Below are 22,135 nucleotides of genomic sequence, written 5' to 3'. Positions count from 1 at the left end.
GTATGGAAAACAAGTATGGCACAGTGAAAAAAATCCTTCTCTCACCCTACAGATACCTGTACGGAGAGCTTGGGAGGCTTTTCCATAGGCTCATTGTCAAGTGAAAGTTAAGCCCCCACTCACTGGGAAGCGAAGGTAAGTCTGAAAAATCGCATTGAAGGAAAAGGAGAGGGGAGGGGGGGGGTGGGGATGAAATCACCTAGCGTTGAAGCAGCCTAACCAAGTGACAGACACGTAGACAACTCTGATGCTGCCAGAACAACACTCTGCACAGCCCACCAGCAAGCAATTTGTCACTGCGACAAGAATATCCTCCGCAATTTGGCATCAGGGTCCTTGGACAGCCAACTGCGCCTGTACAGCACGAGACGTGCTATGCGGCAACGGGAAAGATGGGAACCGACGTTCTCGTTATGTCCAAACGTGTTATTTTATGAAAAACATATCTTTTGTCATGATCAACACAGAGACAGAACAGTAGTAATTGATGATAACTGGGGACAAATAAGACAACAAATTGAGAAAAAGTATGTTCTGGTATGTTTTTGAGGTACTCTGTGTTGAGAAGATTTCAGGATGTTCGCTGTTTGTCTGATATTTTATGGCACACTCCCACAGTGTTTCCTAGAAATAATGAATCCATAGGTGTAAGAATGAACTGGAAAGATTTTTGGTAGTAAACCAGTTGCTTTTAGCAGAACATACTCTGCTTTGTTTTAGACGTATGTGTGTATATTGTGTGTTGATTAATATGTGGCTAAGTGCAAACCGTTTCTTACTGGTGTGATTTGAAATAAGACAAAGAATTCAAGGTAAGTTGGGTTATAAATGTGCAAAGGAAAGACCCTTTACTCTTTACATTGCTACTCTGGTAATCTATTATAAAAGTGCAGTAAAGGAGAGAAGCCAGGGGCATAGGATAAAGGTATCCGATAAATAAGCAAGTAGTGTTCCCCTTGCCAATTACTTGGCATCTTACTTTGTAATTAATGCCACAGTAATGAAAAAAGTGGTAGGCACGAAGATTGGGCCTTTTGTGCATTCTATACAGAACCAAACACTCATAAAAATCTAGCTCAAAGCTAGCCTAGTTTGGCTCTCTCCACAATCAAAACTTGCTAGGGAATTAGAACAATCCCATAGGGTGTGTGTGTGTGTGTGTGTGTGTGTGTGTGTGTGTGTTGCAATGTATTATATAAGAGTGACATAAGGCAATTGTGGTATTGCTGTCTCTATCACAGAGACAAGAGTGTCCTTCATTCCCCAGACATGATAGAAACTTGTACCCATTCTGCCAGTATCTAACATCATGGTATCTATTATGTTGTTCACTAGTTGTACTATGAAACACTTTAGCTAACTGCTACTTAAGTGGCTATGATAACTGCCTTACAATGCCTCGTGTATTTCCCAGTAGCTTATATATTTGTGCTTTAAGGGAACTTTCAGAAAATACTAAAACTACTTTGAATGTAAATAATAGTGAAAGTGGTAATACTACATAGGCACTTTTTAAGATGGAGGAAAGAATCTAATTTAGGCAATTTTGATATCACTTGAAACACAGTACAAATTTAAAAAATACTGTTAATATTATAATAATCCTTAAAAACATGAAAAACACATTTTTCTCTAGCTATCCATGTAAACTGGACATTGGGTGGTTTGGAGTTGGGGGTTGGAGAAAGAGATGTTTCACTGCGAGACTTGGATATGGTGTTAGGGGTGGAGTATGTTGAGTAGCTATGTACACAGATAGCTAAATGAAATGACCTTAGATTTATATCCATTTAGGGGTAGGACAGGGAAAGGGGAGAACAGAGAGGTATGTGAAGAGAGAATGTTCGGGGCTAGAGGGTATAAAATATAGTGGAGATCATAAGCAAAACTAACCCCTACTTTTCTAAGCTTTGCATGGGGTGTTTTCCGTGCAGCTCCCATTAAAGTCAATGGGAATCATGCGGCTAAAACCCTATGTAACTCTTTGACAATTTACTTCCTAGTGTCTGGAAAAGAGTACTACCTACTAAGGGCAATTTACTCATTTTAGTTTGTGCCTTCCATACAAAGATGAATTTGATAGCATATAGCAGGAGGAAAAGAGAGACTGCATTTAAGATTTTGTTATTGCAAAAGAAATCATCACTGAAAAATGTCGTCTAAACTCTCACCTTGTTTAGCAACAACAATAAACAGAGAAAAGCAATCCAGTGAAAGAATATGAAAAGAAGTATGGACTTGATTACAGGAAAAATGGTGATTGCTATATGAGGGTGTTTTTTTCCCCCATTTTAAATTCTCGAGCTCTGAACACAATCGCAGGATAATAGAATGGAGGACAATTCTTAAGACACCAAATTGAAGCTCTTGATTACTTGCTTTTTCCCATGCACCTCAAGTTGTACATATGTAAATATAGCTATGGTAGCCTTACAAAATCTTTAATAATACAAATACAGTGAAGGGGGGTTGTCATAGTTTCTAGTTATGGGTAGAAGTATAGATAAAATGACAGATATTTATCTTGCTGTAAGCAATAACTAAATAAATGTATTGTATACTCTATCTAATATTATTTTTGAAAGCTATAGACTGTGCATGTTAAAAAGTACATGCTATTTATAATCTCTTTCATGAACTTGGAAACAGGAAACTAACACTGGCTTGCAAAGTCTTTATTTTTATTATAGGGCTCTATATTTTCTTACTTTCAAGTGAAATGTCTATTTAGGTGCTTTACTGATATAATTCTTATAACTGTACAACCATATAATAAGCTTATGTGGGCTGAAGATACAGCTCTTGTGTTTTCTGAGTCCCTTCTCTGTGATTTGTTTTCTGACTTTTCCTTTGGAGGGTGAAGAAATAAGATACTACATGGCTCTGCTTTTTAGTGCATGGATCAGAGACACATCTATGAACAACTGCCTACGCAAATTGATTACTGGGCAATATCATTTCTCAGTTTTTATGGGTAAATGAGTGCTTCTCGTCATGGACCTAGCTTGTGCATCAATTTAGGTAAGCATACTGCTGCAGCAGCCTTGAAACTATTGCTCTCTGATTGTACCAATTAGCAAATCCTGAACTTTACCACCAGGAAAAGACATAGCTCCACATTTATGAATGCCTGGCTTTTGAGAATTAGAGTAATTATGTCACCAAACCTACCATTGATTTTCAGGTAGACATCTCAATAATTTTGTAAGAGTAAAAACCTTTCCAAAAGCACACTGATATTTTTATAGCAGAAATAATACATAGGGATGAATGCAGTGATTTGATATGTGAGAACATTTAAGAGAGAGAGAGATACTTTACTTGAACAGAATTTACATTTATTTCTGGGCTGAGTCTTTGATTATAAATTTCATGTTGGAGGGTTTTGACTTGTGTGAGAACTTCTGAAATCTGATTTCCTTGAAGGGTGGGGTTGAGACTTCACAAAATAATAAAAAGCATGTGCTATTATTAAAGTAGATTATGGGACTATTGTAAAATCACAGACAGTGATAAATTTAAGACATTAAAATTCTCTAAGTTGTAGTTTTAAAACTCACAGCTGTGTCTTACATCCTAGGCCATTCATTGTTTGTGACCAGATCACATATCCTTAACCAAATACACATTAAAAGATTTCTGTTCAAAATTAAACCTGAATTGAATTTAGCATACAGAGCTCTTTAGTTATCCATTAAGGTTTTTTTTTTCCCATTTTTTTCTTCTTATGGTGTTTTACAAACAACAAGAATAAGTTAATATTTGTATTTAAAGCAAAATAAATTCAGATATTACAATGGCACTGTTATTCACAATGTTACAGAAACTTGTTTTCCTCCTGTATTATAGTGTCATTGTTTCACTTTGGGTAAGAATCTGAATAATCATTAATACATTCCATGGAATCAAAGATGTATAGGATTATATATTCTAGGTCTCTCATTTTACAAATTATCTTTGCCATGATCTGAATGAATAAGATATTTTTAATGCAAAATTAATATCTGTTTACTTCAGACTTGTTTTGGTAGAAATTTACTATAAATCAGTATTTGACAGCCCTGAGGCTTAAGACATCTTTCAGTATTCGTTCTTTTCATATCTCCCTCCATGTAGTTAAGAAATTATTATGGCTTTGACATGACATCTATGTAGTCATTTTGTAGTATGTAGGTGGGGAAGACATACAGAAATAATATATTTTCCCTTGAAGTATCTCAAAATCACATATTTAGTTGGCAGAACACACGCATGCAAACACACACACACACACACACACACACACACACACACACACACACAGAGTCTGCATTTCTTTTAGCTCAGTGAGCACATTTTGAATATATTTGCCCTGAAAAATTTTTCTAGTCCCGGGAATGGTGTTTCATGAACTGATTTTGTCACCTGTACAAGAGAATTATACAAATGTTCTCAGTAAGAAACCAAGTAAATAAGCGTATGATAGGTTATATTCATAAGGTGTTTGTTTATATTATTGTCTTTACTGCGACCACTTTTGTCTTTTTCTTGTATCCCTGTTTATCTTCACTTCTTCAAATATGGCACTTGACTAGCCTTCTGTAACTAAAATACATTTGGAAAGCTAAAGTGTGGACGAGGGTAATTTTGGGGTAAGAGCATAGTACTGTTAATAATGTTGATTTTCTGGCCCCAGAGATCTTTGGGATTGTTCATTGCTCATATGGTAAATTACTGATGCTCCACTTCAAAGGTTTGAGGCCTAAACTCTTCTTTGCTACATCTATGAAAAGGAAGCCACTGTGTAAGTGGCTGAAGTCTGGAGCAGAAGGTCATCCAATATCACATGTACTTGTTTGGGACCAAAGCATAAGAAAGAAATCCTCCCAAGCAGTGTTAAGTTGTCTTCTGTCTCACTAGTGTGTGCACACAACTTTAACATTAAGGGGAGTCAAGCACAGGTATTGAAAAAGGAAGAGGACTTTTAAGGTGAAATGAGATCTGGAAGTGTTTCAATGTTACCCTAAAGCAGACAGGAGAAAATCTATTTCCAATAGTAAGAATTTTGAGGCTTACAAGTGATGATGCAGAATGAAAAACATGTTTTACAGTTCTAAAATATGTAACAAGTAATGTGATGGCTCAGGTGAAATCCAATATAATTTTCATAATTATTTAAGCGTGAAAGGCACATAATTGGGTTCATTCACGGTCTTTGAAGTAACAGTGTTGGCCAATGGAAAAACCAAAAAGATATTTGACTGATTTTTTAATATCATGCTATATAAATCTGGGCAAGTCATTTAAACTGTTTAGGGACTACATGGGCACAAAACAAACAAGATTCTAGCACTCTTAACCTAAGAAGGAATGCAAGATTTGTAATTATTTCAGATGCCTGATGTTTCCATTGTTGTTAGAGCTCTTATGCTTTGAAAGGATATATTCTTTTTGCCATGATAGTTTCATTCATTTACTCATTTGTTCCATCAGAGATATTTATGGAGAACCAACTGAAGAGCCTGACCATCCTTACTATCAGTTATTCAGAGACGAAAGATAAAGTTCCAGACCTTTAATATATTCATAGTCTGGCGATTGAGGCAGTAAACCAAAGTTAACAACACAACACAACAAGGGTTCTGATAAATGCACACCAACATTTCTATGGGAAGTCAGAGGAGGGGCTTCTAATTTTGCCCCGGAGGGACTGGAAGGCTTCATAGAGAAGGTGATCCCTGAACTAGATTGATGGTAAAAATGGGACTACCTCAGTTTCTTGCCAAGAGACCAAAGATGGCCACAGGAGAACTGAGTTAATCTGTACTGTTTAGGAGGCCATTGGCTTTAACACATTTTTTTTTTGTGGCTTTAAAAATGTGCATGATTGTGAAGTTCTGCTTTTGCCAATTTGTTCTGGTATTGGGCGTTCTTTCTTCTCTTAAGGGGAAGACAGTAACTACTAAATATGTAACTAATATGACTACTTGCTACATAATCAGTACCTCCGTTTTTTGAATGGTGTGTTTGTGTGCATGTGCGTGCTCATGTGTGAGAAAGTAAAAATAAGTGAATGTGGCCAGGAGACGTTCATGGTATCTGTTGAGATAATAGGAATGATGCTGGCATAATAACAAACTCAAATAGGGAAACCTATCCTCAAATTGTTGTAAATGTTTGATGGGATTCTAGGCCTTTCCAAGAACAGCCAAATATACAAGCTTTCCTGCCCCCCCCCCTTTCTATTATAGAATAGAAAGGATTGTGTTAGAAGAATTCTCTTTCTAGTAGGTGTGAAAAAGAAGCAGGTAGCAGGAGGGCTTGGTACATAGAAAATATTTCCAACAAAATCAGAATTTAATGATCTAGGTCAGTGTTTCTCGAACTATAATGTGCATAAGGACCACCTGGAGAACCTGTTAAAGTACAGTAGGCCTAGAGTTGGATTGATGAATTATCGTTTTTTTACCAACTCACAGGTGAGGCTGATGCTGCTGGTTGAGGATCACACTTGAAGAACCTCTAATCTAGACCTGTGCTTCTCAAATTTAATCTGTATATGAATCACCTGAGGATCTTGTCAAATTGAAGATACTGATTCAGTAGGCCTAGGGTGGGTGGGAACATTTGCATTTTGAACACACTCAAAGGTTATGCTAATGCTGCTGGTCTGTGGTTCACACTGTGAGGAGCAAGGCCTTAGGTGATCTCCTACATTATGAGTCCAAGTCATATGACTTGGCCTGGTGATTTCAGAAAATAATAAGATCAAATAACGACTTCTGGTTCATTTCCTAAGCAAATAATATTGTGTCCTTACCAAAAAGAGCTAATGAAGAATGAATGCATCTTATTGTATACCATAGGAATAGATATTAACAACTCCGCTGAGAGATGTATTCCTGAGCTATCGTTCCCTGTATAAAATACCTGCCTTAGTTACTGTAAAAGCTAGGTGAAACTTAGGTTTCTTATTTTAAGTAGCTTCTATAACTCCCTGGCCTTATATTAAATGCATTATATTTCTCAGATTGTAATAAAGTTGCATTTAGGTACAGAAGGTAAAAATGGATTGGTCTAGTAACTCCAAAAGAAAATCTTAGAAACTGTACACTGTTTAAGTTGTGTTATTTAGCCACAACCCTTGTTTAAAAATTCTGTTTAGTTAGGCAAGTTCTATTTATGTAAAGCAAAGGTTGAGGGGCGGCTAAGTGGTTCAGTAGATTGAGCGTCAGAATTCAGCTCAGGCTGAAACTCAAGGCTCTTGAGTTCAAGCCCCACGCTGGGCTCTGGGCTGACAGCTCAGAGCCTGGAGTCTGCTTCGGATTCTGTGTCTTCATTTCTCTCTGCCCCTCCCCTGCTTGTGTTCTCTCTCTCTCTCTCAATAATAAATAAACATTAAAATTTTTTAAAAAAAATATAGCAAAGATTGAATTAAATCTAGTGAAATAAGCCAGAAAATATACTTATTTTTGATCAAATAACAGTCTCTGGTGGATTATATGGATGTGGGTGTCAAAGAGCCTTACTGGTAGGTGTTGGTTGTCTTCCACCTCCATTTTCTCAATAATTGATAAATCTCCATTCCCTCTCTTCTGTGTAGCCCTTTTAAAAAATAGAGGTGTGAAATAGTGGTTATGGTAGTATAGTAAGGGATTTGAAGTAGAAATTTCCAAGAGATCATTCAAATAAAAATGCAAGAAATAGCATCTGTATTATATACTTTGGCTAACTTTGAGTGATTTTAGGCATCCGAGGGATGCATTGGTTTCTATTCTCCTTATGCCCCTCCCATTCACAAATTTTCAAGTGATATGATAGTGTTAAATTCAATGACTCAACAGTTTGAGTAAATTTCTCAATTCTCAGTTTATTTATTTTTTTGGTGGACTTGATCAAATATGTGTAACTGATTATGTTAATGCAAATGCCCAAACCCTCAGCCAAATAAATGTAAATATGCTTGAAGTAGTAGTGTAATTTTTAATATATCTTTTTGTCTGTCCTAGGTGATTTTTGTATTATCATTTCCAAGGCTAAATGATTATCTTAACAAAATGATTATCTTTGATGTTTAAGTGCTTTTGTCATTTCTACTTCTTCCTGTTTCCCAAGTGTATTAATTTCTGATCCACTTACCAAAGTGGACTATTTCAAGAAAAAATTTTACTTGCAGGATATTTGACTTCTTAAAATACCGCACTCGTGTCTTAATATCTAACCAAATGAAGTTGCAAACAATGTGATTTTAAAATGGAGATGTTTGGGCTGGAAGGGCAGTGGTTCTTAATCTTTTAGGAAATATCTCTTTACAGAAAATGCTCAGTAAGTACACACAGAGAAATTTTGCATACAAAGTAGTGCATATTTGCTGGCCTTTTGAAGGAAAATTAACAACTCTGATCTTGATAATTGAGGTGAAGTTAACAAAAATGCCATCTTTTTTTCTTTCTTACATAGACCTTGAAACCAGATGGATCAATAGACTGTTTTTCTAAATACATCATTTTGTTTTTATTGCGTAAACCTTGCCTTACAAATAAGCCTTTATACTGATTTGTAACATGGAAGCAAGTGGACATCTGGCTTCTGTGAAAAATATGATTCACTCATTTGCATTTTTAAATTCCATTCATTCCATTTTTAAATTGTTCACTTGTCCTCTTTGCTCTTTCTAAAAGCAACTCTTCTTAGCTCTCTTCAATTTTAAATACCCACAGAGTTTATGTTACTTACAATCCAGATCATCTCTTTAAAATTTTTAAGTGAAAATCAATATTCAAGGCTCACAGCATGTGTAAACCCATAGTATCCAGGTAAGTGAGAAGTTCATTGAAAACCAGTAAGGAATTTGGATGACAAACATGAATTTACCCCTAGTACTTTATAATGGTCTTGGAGGACTTTGAAATATCTTTCAAAGGCCATTTAAATAAATTCAGGGTCTAAATACTAATAAATAATTAATTCTTCCAGTTGGTTGTATATAGAAAAATATTTTGGGTACATAAAGGTGTTTGTGTCACTAATGATATGCTGTAAATAAATCCTGGGAGGAAAGATAATAATGCTATTCAGTTAATAAAATATTGTTTCTGGCAATAGGTTTTGTGAATAAAAATTGAAAGTATAAGAATTTGAAACCTGCAACATTCATTCATTAACTTAAAGACTAGTCCTTCCTCTTTATAGTAACAAATCCAGAATCTAATAATTTTCACAATGTTGAAACCTCATAATAGCTGACAGCAGAATAACTTGAGTTCCATTCCAATTTTAAGTATCTCCTGAATATTTTGTTCTTTATCTTAAATAATTAGCCTGTATGGAATCCTAGCATTTTTAAATGATAGTGTTGAATATTTAAATAACGTTAGCTCTTTGCATATTGTCTATTTCCCTCAAATCAACTGGTTATGTCCTAGAAGAAAATGTGTGTGTGTGTGTGTGTGTGTGTGTGTGTGTAAATGAAAAGATTTTCTTCCAGTTGAATGGAATAGCTGATGGATCTAAGAGTAGGTAACGGAAATAGATAATCATGATAGGCAAAGATGAGAGAGTGAGGGAAGTTAGCCCATTATTATCGTCAGCTGTGAATTTTGGACTCGATTCTGAAAGTACACCAGAAGATATTGCTCTTCTAAGAACATCAACAACGTGAATTTTAAGGAGATTTGCTTAGGGAACATGTAGAATGGACCTTACAGGGGTAGAGATGGGAAACTGAAACCAAGAAGACCTGGTAGCTGAAGTTCTCAAGCTCCATACTAGCTACTGTCTAGCATACTAACTACTGGGCTAGCATACTGTCAATTATAATTCATGTTTCATTGCTGATGTTCTTTGCTAACATCATATAATTCAGACAATTTTGAAAGAACATACTGGGATTGAAATTAGGAGAAGTGAATTTGGTTAAATTTTCCAGCGTGGATTTCACGATAGCTATCACGTTGAATGAAATCATGTTTCCATGTAGGGTTTGGTGCCTATAATTGGGCGGGGGCCGGGGTGGGGGAGGAATAAACGCTTATTTTAATGACTTGGTCCACCTAACTGTGAGAGAATGAGAGCCCCTTTCCTGAGTACAAGGCAATATAAACCAGTTTGAGACAAACTGGAGAATTTTAGAGGCTAGATTCATAGATGTAGACCACTCCTAGAATTAACTACCCACTAAAGAAGTTGATCCCTAGAGATAGCCTGGAACATAATCAGATAGACTAACATGATTCTGGTGAGGTAAGACAAATTGGTCCCATAAATCACATCAGAAATAACTTTTGTTTTGAGGAGGATGAGATGTACTGTCGTCAGGACACCCACCAGATCTTTTGAGGCATTGTTACTACTTTCATATATATTGCGTGGAAGTTTAACGTGGATGTAACAATGTTCATTTCCTTTAAGAAAAAGAAGCAGTCTACCTCTCACTCCCACTGATGCCGCTGTCAGAATTCTGGATCAGGGGACACATTCTCTCTCTTTAAAGGAAATTTAGCTGCCCTCTTAGTGGGAGAGAGTAGAGCTACATAAGGTGTTGAATGCCGATTAGCATGTCAGTCAGGCTGTCTATCTGATATAATCAGAAGAATTGAGGGAGTCTTGAAAAGAAAGGTGTGGAGAGAAATGCGGACAGCTGTCCAAAGCATTTTGTGTCTGGAACAAGTGTTCATGGACTTCTCCACTGAAGGCGATATTAAAAGCTAGTTTCTGAAAAATGACTGGTGGAGTCTGTGTCTGGTAGATTAGGTCAAAAGAGAAATTGGATGTTTGAGTTTGCAGTTCACAAAATAAGTACGGAATCAATCAGTTCTCTTTTAGTAAAAACCCTTTTTAGTAGATGGGTTTGGGCTGTGTTTTTCGTTCATTCTGCCTCACTTGTTAGATGGGATAATGGTATTACCTCCTACTCACTTGGTAGTTATGTAGCCATGATACAATAAGATAATTAATTCTAAATATAATTTTTTATATTTTAAGGGAAAAAGTACAAGCATGTGAAATTCTAAGGTATAAGCATTGCATGGAACTTCATAGTGCCTTTCACATGGAGTTATTGTTATAGAGGTATTTATAAGTAAACGTCCTTAACTTCTATTTGTCATTAGTAAATCTGAAGACCAAAGTCTTCATGAAGCCAATATAGAACCCACAGCTATGGTACAATTTCTTTATTGGTATAACAAGTCAGTAAAGAACATGAAAAGGCAAAGCTTTTTTCTCTCTTATTTTATTCCAGTATAATTAAGTACAGTATTGTATCAGTTTCAGCCCTACAACATAGTGATTCAACAATTCTATACATTACTCAGTGCTCAACACAATGTGTGCTTTTAATCCCCTTCACCCTCTCCACCTCCCCTCTGGTAACCATCAGTTTGTTCTCTATAGCTCAGAGTCTGTCTCTGTTTGTCTCTTTTTCCTTTGGTTGTTTGTTTTGTTTCTTAAATTCTACACGTGAATAAAATTGTATGGTATTTGTCTTTGACTTATTTCACTTAGCATTATACCTTCTAGATCCATGTATGTTCTTGCAAATGAAAAAAATTTCATCCTTTTTAATGGTTTAGTAATATTCTATTATGTGTATGCATATATATTTGTGTGTATATATATATGTGCATACATACATATGTGTATACACACACACACACACACACACACACACACATATATATATATATATATATATATATATATATATTGGGTGCACATATCTTTTTGAAATAGTATTTTTGGGGTCTTTTTGGTAAGTACCCAGTAGTGGAATTACTGGATCAATTGGTAATTCTATTTAAACTTTTGAGAAACCTTCATACTATTTTACACAAATTTGCCTTTGCACCAACAGCACATAGGGTTTCTCTTTCTCCACATTTTTGCCAACACGTGTTGTTTCTTGTGTTTTTGATTTTAGCTATTCTGACTTGTGTGAGGTGACATCTCATTGTGGTTTTGATTTCTATTTCCCTGATAATTAGTGATGTTGAGCATGTGTCTGGTTTCACATGATGTTTTCATGTGTCTGTCAGCCATTTGTATGTCTTCTTTGGAGAAATGTCTTTTGAAGTCTATTTTCATTACTATGTAATTATTTGTTTTGTGTCAAGTAAATTTTCATTGAAGTTAAACACATGTTCAAACATGCACAGATGTAAGTGTACAGAGTATTGAATATTTGAACAAAGTGAACACGTCCATGTAACCCCCAATGATTTAAAGGAATAGAACACTATTAGCATATAAGAAATTCCCTTTTGTCCCATCTTACCACTAGCCCCCAACGAAATCACTTTCTTAATTCCTGTTTGCTTGGGTTGATTTTATGTTGTTGACCTTTATTATTAGTAGTAACATATGGTATATACTTTCTTGTACCCATGCTATAAACAAATGTGTAATTGCAGTTCATTTATTTTCATTGCTGTAGAGCATTTCATTGCATGAATATCCCCCCAAATCATTTATCTTTACTTTGATGGACATGGTTGTTTCCAAATGTTGGCTTCTTTTGATCTTCTGATATGTATTTTGGATACATAAGTGGACTTTTCTGTTAAATATGTATCTAGAAGTGGAAACACTGAGTAAGGTATGTTCAGCGGTGGTGGATTTGACCAAACAGTTTTCCAAAGTGATTGTGCCATATCATGATTGCACCAGCAATGTATGATGTATTTTCAGAGTTTGGTGTTATACTCTTTTTAATGTAAGCCATTTTGGTGGGTAGGTAGTGATATGACATTGTAATTTTAATTTGTCCTCTTTTGACAACGGATAAGTTTTGACCACTTTCCCTGTGTTTACTGGCCATGGGATATTGTCTATTATGAACTATTGGTTGCCCATTTTTCTTTTCTCTTTTTAAACCTTTTTCCTTATGGTTTTGCAGTACTTGGTATATTCTACACATATATCATTTTGTGAGATAAAAGCTTTCCAACCATTTTTTCTGTCTAAAGTTTGTCTTTTTCACTTTCTTACTGATGTCTTTGGATTAATATAATCTTTTAATTTTAATGTAGTCTTTTCCTTTATGATGAGCACATATTGTGTCCTGTTACAGATGTCTTTACCACAAGGATGTGACAGTATGGTCCTATTTGGGGGGAAATTATACTTTTACCTTTATTTTTATATCTATGGATCATGTGAATTTATTTTTGTATATTCTATAGGGTAGGAATTGGTTATAATTTTTTCCTTATGTATATTCATTTGGCCCAATGCCATTTATTGAAAAGACACATCTTTTTTTTTATTTATATATGAAATTTATTGTCAAATTGGTTTCCATACAACACCCAGTGCTCATCCCAAAAGGTGCCCTCCTCAATACCCATCACCCACCCTCTCCTCCCTCCCACCCCCCATCAACCCTCAGTTTGCTCTCAGTTCTCAACAGTCTCTTATGCTTTGGCTCTCTCCCACTCTAACCTCTTTTTTTTTTTTTCCTTCCCCTCCCCCATGGGTTCCTGTTAAGTTTCTCAGGATCCACATAAGAGTGAAACCATATGGTATCTGTCTTTCTCTGTATGGCTTATTTCACTTAGCATCACACTCTCCAGTTCCATCCACGTTGCTACAAAAGGCCATATTTCATTTTTTCTCATTGCCACGTAGTATTCCATAGTGTATATAAACCACAATTTCTTTATCCATTCATCAGTTGATGGACATTTAGGCTCTTTCCATAATTTGGCTATTGTTGAGAGTGCTGCTATGAACATTGGGGTACAAGTGCCCCTATGCATCAGTACTCCTGTGTCCCTTGGATAAATTCCTAGCAGTGCTATTGCTGGGTCATAGGGTAGGTCTATTTTTAATTTTCTGAGGAACCTCCACACTGCTTTCCAGAGCGGCTGCACCAATTTGCATTTCCACCAACAGTGCAGGAGGGTTCCCGTTTCTCCACATCCTCTCCAGCATCTATAGTCTCCTGATTTGTTCATTTTGGCCACTCTGACTGGCGTGAGGTGATACCTGAGTGTGGTTTTGATTTGTATTTCCCTGATAAGGAGCGACGCTGAACATCTTTTCATGTGCCTGTTGGCCATCCGGATGTCTTCTTTAGAGAAGTGAAAAGACACATCTTTCAATTTTGCAGTTCACTGTCACCTTTTTCATAAACCAAGTGTATGTGTAGATTGTCATTAGATTCTTTTTTTTTTTAAGTTTCCTTGTGCTCTACACTGTCTTAATTGTACTTTTTATTGAGTCTTGATTTCTAGTAATGTATATCCTTTGATTTTGTTATTTTTCTTATCCCTTTGAATTGAAAATTATGTTGCCAATATACACCTTTAAAAATGTTTGCTAGATTTTTGATTGGGAAAACATCAAATCTATGTATCACTTTTAGGAGAAATGCTATGCTTTCAACATTGTATTCTTCTTATGAACGTGGTAGTTTTAATAGTCTCATTTAGTTTCTCTCAATTCTTTTAGTTTTAATAGTCTTATATTTATTAAGTTTTAGTAGTTTTAAAATTTTAGTTGTCTTCTTTAATTTCTCTCAGTATTCTGCATTTTTATGGGTAGAGGTCTTATACATATTTTGTTAGATTTTTTTTCTTTGGCATTTGCTTTTTGAGCTGCTATTGCAAATTATATCTATATTTTTAGAATTTCATTTTGCAATTGTCAATGGTCTATACAAATACAATTTATATTTTTATATTGACCATTTATGTAGTTCACTTGCTTAATTCATTTAAAATTCTGATTTTGTTTAGTTTTACTATAGAAGACTTTGGATTTTATACAGTTATGTCATCTGTAAATGATATTATATTTCTATTTTTAAGCTTTATATCTCTTATTTCTTTTTCTTCCTTATCACTCTGACTAGATGTTGAACAGAAGAGGCACTAATGGACATCTTTGTTTCTTTCTCTGTCTTGTGTGGGCAGGGGAAGTTTGTATGTTTTACTACAACACATGATATGTGCTATAGGTTTTATATAGGTACCTATTAACAAATTAAGGACATTTAGTCTGTTCCTAAAAGTGTACTTTTTAATTTCCTAAAATCTGTGGACTTTTCACTTATCTTTTTAAAAAGTTGTTTTCTAATCTAATAGTAATAAAGTCAGAGGATACACCATGATTTCACCTCTCTAGAATTTGTTGGACATACACCAACCTTGATAAAAATGACATCTATTTTGTTATACATTCTATGTGTACTTGAAAGAATGTTCTAAATGATTCAGTTAGGTCAAGACTATTTATTTTCTTGCTAAGTTCTTCTATATCCTTACTGTTATTTTGTCTGTTTATTATATTATTACTAAGAGAGGTATTAAAACCTCCCATTATGACTTTTGTGCATTTTATATTTCTGTCCACCTTATTTTGCTTCGTATATTTTACAGCAATGTCAGCAGATGTATATAAATTTAAAATTGCTGTATTTTCCTAATGTATTAACGCTTTTATCATTAGAAAATGCTCCTTTTTATCTCTAGCAGGATTATGTACCTGAACATATACCTTGTTATCTGTCAGTATAGCCACACTAGTTTTCTATTTCTTTGTATTTGTAAAGATACATGGTTTTTGTCCTTTTCTTTCAACCATTTTGTGAATTTAAGGACATTTTTAATAGCATAGAGCTGGGCTTTTTTATTTTTTAATCATCAGATATTTTTGTTTTTAAAATGGCATATTTATTCCATTTATGTTTAATGTAATTGCTGACACACTTGAGTTTATATTTACTATCATACTATTTATTTCTTGCTTACTTCATCATTTTCATTTTACTTTTCTTTCTTTCCTTATTTTGCACTAATCAAATATTTTTATCAATCTATGTCCAACCTCCCCAATCTCCAGGCTAGTTTGGTAATTATACCTAACTTTTTAAACATCATTTACCCTATAGATTATAACTCACATCTTTATTCTATGATCATCTGTTTTAAATTTATACTTTTACTACTTCCCAGACCATGCAAGGTACACAGAACACTTTATCTCCATTTACCCATTTTTGTTATTTTTGTCTTATTTCCATCAAATATTTTAATTTTAAGTATATTTAAATGACAAAATAGATTCTTTTCACATTTTTGATATGTGTATATGTTTGTGTAAACAAAGATACATTTTCCATTGTTCTTTATTCTTTGCATTTTTCTCTTTGTTTCTGGATTCATTTTCATTCTGCTCAAAGAAATCTTTTACTCTTTCATGTAACTACTATTCTGAATAATCTTAGTTTCTGTTTTTATTTCAGCCTCATTTTTTGAAGGATATCTCATCTGGGTATAAAATTTTAATTTAATAGGTTTTTTTTTTTTTTTTTAATTTTCCTCTCAGCACTTACTTTCTGGTTTCCTTTTTTTCCTCCACTTCTTTGACAGTAATGGATTTTTCACCCATTGGGTACTCTTAGGGTTAAACTCTTTATCTATGATTTTTACATGTTTTATGTTGAAGAAACTCAGTGTGATATTTTTTGAATTTACCTGCTTTGGGTTTATAAGACATCCTGGGTTTGTCTTTGCAGTTTTTCCTCAGTATTGAAAAATTTTTAGTAATAATTGCTATAATATTGCCTTTGCCACATTTTTCCTCTTTTCTCTTCAAAGACTCAAACTGCATATATGTTAGACCTTTCTAACCACAACCCACATGTATCTTATGATCTTATCTGTACTTTCCACTCATTTTATCCTCCATGCTTCTGTTGGGATATTTTCTACTGATGTGTCTTTCAGGTCTAAGAGCCCTCCTTGAGCTCTTTCCAAACCATTGTTAAGCCTATACTTTGAAATCTAAATTTAAGTTAATAGAATTTTAAATCTAAATCTAAATTTTTATGTCTAGAATTTTTATTTAATTCTTTTTATATGTTCCCGTCGCATGGTAAGATTTTCTGGCTTGTTTTGTTTTTTGAACATATTGATCTATTTGTCTTAAATTCCATGTCTCATAATTCTAATATTTGTGTCACCTATGGTTCTTTACTGTTGTCTATTTGTTCCTTTGATAATTTTTCTTCAATACGACTGTAATTTTTATTGAATCCTAGACATGTGTTTGATTGTAGGAACTGATTTCTGTTATCTCATTCCAGAGAGGATTCATCACATCCTCTGGCAAGTAACAAAAGGATAGAAAATACCAATCTAATGATGAATTGAGCTGACTGGAGGTTGATTTGCTGTCTTTGTAATGATTGGTCTTCCTCTTATTCATCCCTTTCCAAAGATAGCTTTCCAAGGTTTTCAACTGAGAGGTTTCCCAGTGCCATGAGAATGCCAGCACTCTGTCCTACTTTATATTTGCATTCTACGTGGCTTCCTAGTGTAATGAAAAATGCAGATTTATTGGTAACTTCTGTGAAGAGAAGAGATTCTTCCTTTCTGGGGGGACTCTAGAGTCCTCAGATATCTGCCTGTCTCGATAGCACAAAACTTTAGTTTTTGCCTTCTCAGCAGGTAGAAGCTGGCCTCTACCTGCTTTCTCATCTCCTTGCCCTAAGACAAGAATTGCATATACCATGATAGAAAAAGAAATATTTAAAAAATTGGGTTTATCTTGGTACATTCCTTTTTCTCCAAAGGTTTGTTCATCAAACCTTGGTTGTGTCAGCAACTCTCCAGTACCTGCAAGCTTATGTCTTTTCATGTTATCCAGCTTTTCCTAATTGTCTTCAGCAAGATCCTTGATCTATTATAAACTGCTTCATGGTATTTGGAAGTGAGAGTAACTTCTTGTGTATTTTTTAAGAAATAATGATATTAGCCAATGTTGAATGACATTTTGCATTTTAACAATTTGTTTTAAAATAAATTATTCAAAATTCTATATGACTTTGTATTATAAGAAGTTCCAATAACTTTTGAGCATCCTTTCTTGAGTATGTATATTGTGAATATGAATTAATATAGCTTTCCATTATGATTTAAAATATATGTGTTATATGCTTTACAAGCCTCATTGTGCTTTCAGATATTAATATGTCAGAATTTTCATACGTGGCACTTTAGTTGTAAAATGATAAAATAGGAGGAAAAGCATCCCTCAGGCCACCACAATAGTTGGTCCTTGAGGGACAAGTATTTGTAGGTGTTTTAAAATAGTCAATAATTAAATTCTCTTGAATGAAGTTCAAGAAATCAATTTAGTAATATAATGAACCCTGAGTATTGTTAGAATGGATTTTGATTTTTAGAATTGTAGCTTTCAGTTAGTTAAGAAATGATACAAGTATTAATCTAAAGGATTTCACGAGTGAGGTGAGGCCTATAATCCCCTACTCAAGGGCCAGACATTAGGAAAACCCTATTTTTACATGAAAAAATTTTGGAACTGCCATGTTTAGCACCTTTCTCCCTTCTGACGTTGCATAATCACTGTATGCACAAAATGCCCCTTACACATAGTCAGTCAAAACTATGGCTGGTCTTTCCTCTGTATTTTAGTATATTCATTCTCACGGAGGTCTAATTCCATGTTTTCCTTCCCAGTCTCCCATGTAATTTTACCTGAGCTATATGTCATATACTTGAAGACTGTATTATCAAATACTTGGTCTGATAAACTGATATATAAAAATAAGACAGATGTTTCAAGTGAAAAGCTTTAAACATCTCAGTCAAAATACTTCATTATAATAGTTCTTGAATAAAATAATCTTAATTGTATTCCATTATATGTACATTTTCAAAGAAAAAAAATCTCTTTTTTTTCAGTAAGCATTTGGGTGAGTTTTTAAACCACAAGTTTCTGGTTATAAACATATATATTTGAAAAAATTCTAAAGATTTTTTCCCTCAAGCCAATTCAAACCTGAAGGATATAGTATAATAACTATCATAGTAATTAAGATATTCTTTTGCCTTGAAACTTTCTTTCAACTAAGATAGCATCTGGTTTTCTTTATTTTGACAATTGCAGTTTTCCAGTTTCAGGACTTTTTTACATTATCCTTCAAATTAAGGGTGCATAGTGTCTGCCAGTTTTCATGGTTTGCAAGTATAATACCCATTGGATGTTTTTATTGGAAATTACAGATTTTTGTTTTATACACTAAGTTTTTAGGAAAGATACAATTTGTAAATCCATGAAAGAACGAATCCATTTCCATTCAGGTCTCTAAATTGTTTCATTGCCTCTGTTCTACAAAGATACATTTGTCTCAAGGGCATTCAAGGAGGCATTAGAAAACAAACAGTGTATGTGTTGCCACTTATATGTAAAAACAGTTTTGAAGAGATTTTATATGATTCAGGAAAAAAAAACTTAAAAAGGGGAATGGAAGTATTATTATATTCCTCATGGCCTTTATCCTCAAACTTTGTTGTCTTAATATTATCATAAGCCTTATTTTCAATTACTCCTTTTGTATAAATTATTGACAGCATACTAGTATCACTGTGATTACATTATTATTCTCTTGTATATATCATCAAACACCTTACTACTTAATTATGGGACTCTAAATGGTGTTAATATAAAAACGTTGTGACTTCAAAACATTGAAAATTCCTGGTCTAGCTGTTATAACACCATGTCCACAAGATATAGCTATATGCCTGTTTTATACTGCACTTATGTTTAAATTTAATGCCAACATTTCATTGCTAAGAAACATGTTAAATGGGGATGGAGATGCCATATTTATTGAAGGGCACATCTACATTGGCAGGTGTTTTCTGAATTAAACATTTGTTTCAGATAATATTTTATTCAGGAGCATCTTATCAGCCAAAATGTTTTCTCTCTTTTTTTTTCAAGTTTTGAAAATTCCAGTTTCCTCACCCCATATTCTAAGCTGGAAATGTTTGGGAAGAAATATTCTTTTCCTTTGGTCCCAAATGCTTCGAAACTCTTATTTCCTCAGTGAAAATCTTCAGTCCAGGGCTGGTATTCACACAGAATATTTCAGCTCTTCAGACATTGAACTTTATTTCCCAAATGCTTTTCTTTAAAAATAGGCTTTTCAATTGGAGGTCTCATTTGAAAATTTCTTGAAATTATTATAAATTTGAAAGACTTATGTAAGTGTACAGGTTAAGGTGAAGGGACTGAAAAAAATACCATTTAGAATATGACACTTGCCTAAGACAATTTTCATAGTACTCTCAGAAAAATGAGTGATGGAGTTCTCTAAGACACTGACTGCTGACAATGTCTGGAATTAATACATTTAATTCCAAATCTGTGCAATTTGACCTTAATTTTTTGTGAACAAAAGTTACACTTTGCACTAATTTGCATTGCTGCTACTTTCATTTTAAATTGGAATTTTTTATCACCATCCATCTGTAAGATACCTCCTGTTACTAATTTCTGACGTGGATTCCCTCATTAATATGAGATTCACAATTGCATAGATTAAGTTATCTGATCATATCTGGCTCATCCCATGTTGTATCATTCTGTTCCTATATTTGATAGATAGTGATTTAACAGCGACAATGTTAGTATATAAAGACAATGAGTCAGATACTAATATTGGAGGATTAAATTTTAATATATCTGTTGACATTTTATTTTACAGGATTTAAAATTATTAGGTGAAATTTTTTCTTAGACATTTTAATAGAATAGAAAACATGAATTTTGTATTTTGTGATTTTATAATAAAGATTTATATTTAAACAGTGTTAAAATGAGAAACTAAATGGTTTTCTAATTAAATATTATGCACATCTGAGTAAGACAGAGTTCTTTCTTTTCTCTTTATGAATAATCATTCTGAAAGCTGTTTAAGTGAAAGAAATTTATTTCTGATAACAACTTTCACAAGTACATGAAACAATATAGGATTTTTTTTAAGAATGTTTGGAAATCAAAAGGTTGAGTTAGTGAGAGTAAGAATATACGGCCCACAGAAAATCTTAATACTCTTAATTGGTTGTTTACATCAGGAACAAAGAAACAAAACTTCTCACCAAAACATATGAGTGCAGTGAACTGAAGATCCTTTAAGAGCTGGATTTGATAGCTTTGTTAAAGCACTGATAGAGATGTCAAAAATTATCTTCATAATCTCAGATTTCATTCTACCTGAATTAGCCAATGCTGAGATTTGAGTCCACTTGGAAACTTTCAGCATCTGTGTCTTTATTTGAGCATCTCTAACTATTAAAAACTATCTTTAATATCAGTGTTAATTATTTAAGGTTTGAAAAGGACTCTTGCTGCTCTTTGGTTCTAGTAATTATAATAAACCCTACATAAGGTTGTGCATTTTTAATCTCTATCTTTCCTCTCACCTGACCCTTAGTGCCTACGATTGGGGCTGCTTTTTCCCTGACCTTCTCAGTGTGTTAGTCCTGAGGTGAAACTTGCCCTTTGACTACTGCTTCTTAGAAATTATGTGTTTCTTTTCTCTTCTGGAAAATAAGGATGACAGTGACCATCTGCCTTTCCAATTGGTCAGACAATAAAGGAAATAATATTTGTGAAGGTGCCGAGATCAGTGCCTTGTACACAGAAGGTGCTATTACATTTTGACTCTCTTATCATCTATTCTCTTCCTACTAAACCTCTCTCAACATGATAAGAATTGCTGGTGGCCTGGGCAAGGAGATCTTTTTGAGCCAGTAGTTGTTTGGTGCTCATGTTATGTGGTGACTGCCTACCCCAATAGACTTTTCCCTGTTGTTGACAGGACCCTCTGTCAACCTTCTGTATATTTCTTGCTGTTTGACTTAATTGGGACTCGAAGCCTAAACTGTTTTTGAGGCTATAAACCATTCCTAATAGCATACAAAGTGAAGAGAAGGATTGAAAAACTCAATAAAAAATAGCATGAGAACTTGGGTGACCACTGAGATTATGACAGAAAAGTGGAAAGAACTCTGGCTGAGTGGTCAGAGCCCTTTGCTTTTTCCTAGTTTTAAGTGTGGCATGCTAGTCGGCTACTTTAACTTTTTATTAATCATTTGTATGACCTCAGTTTTAAACTATATTCTGTGCAAAGATTTTTCTAGAACACTAGTATAATGAGATACTATAAGAAAATATTCTCAGTGCATTTGAAAACCACTGTATACTGTGCCCTGCACCTCACAAATCCAATCTTATAGAGTCACAAAATGGCATGAACAGAGTCTGTGAGCTCCTGGAAAATGAGTTTGCTTAAGATTACCTAATAAAATGTCCTCTACAAATTAGTATTTTCTAAATC

General features: G+C 34.2%; 1 long non-coding RNA gene across 1 annotated transcript in view; it reads left to right on the top strand.

The window, feature by feature from the left end:
- LOC121031602 (uncharacterized) overlaps positions 1-22,135 on the top strand; it is a 140,543-nt gene continuing 118,408 nt past the window's right edge. The window contains exons 1-2 of the long non-coding RNA XR_005790798.1: positions 1-135; positions 2,857-3,021. This is a non-coding gene — a long non-coding RNA (uncharacterized LOC121031602). The remainder of the gene's footprint in view (positions 136-2,856; positions 3,022-22,135) is intronic.

The sequence above is a fragment of the Herpailurus yagouaroundi genome, unplaced genomic scaffold, assembly GCF_014898765.1.
Source record: "Herpailurus yagouaroundi ecotype Mexico unplaced genomic scaffold, PumYag 141, whole genome shotgun sequence".
NCBI classification, from domain to species: Eukaryota; Metazoa; Chordata; class Mammalia; order Carnivora; family Felidae; genus Herpailurus; species Herpailurus yagouaroundi.
The sequence above is the reverse complement of the archived record's forward strand: the minus strand, read 5'-3'. Positions and strand labels throughout refer to the sequence as shown.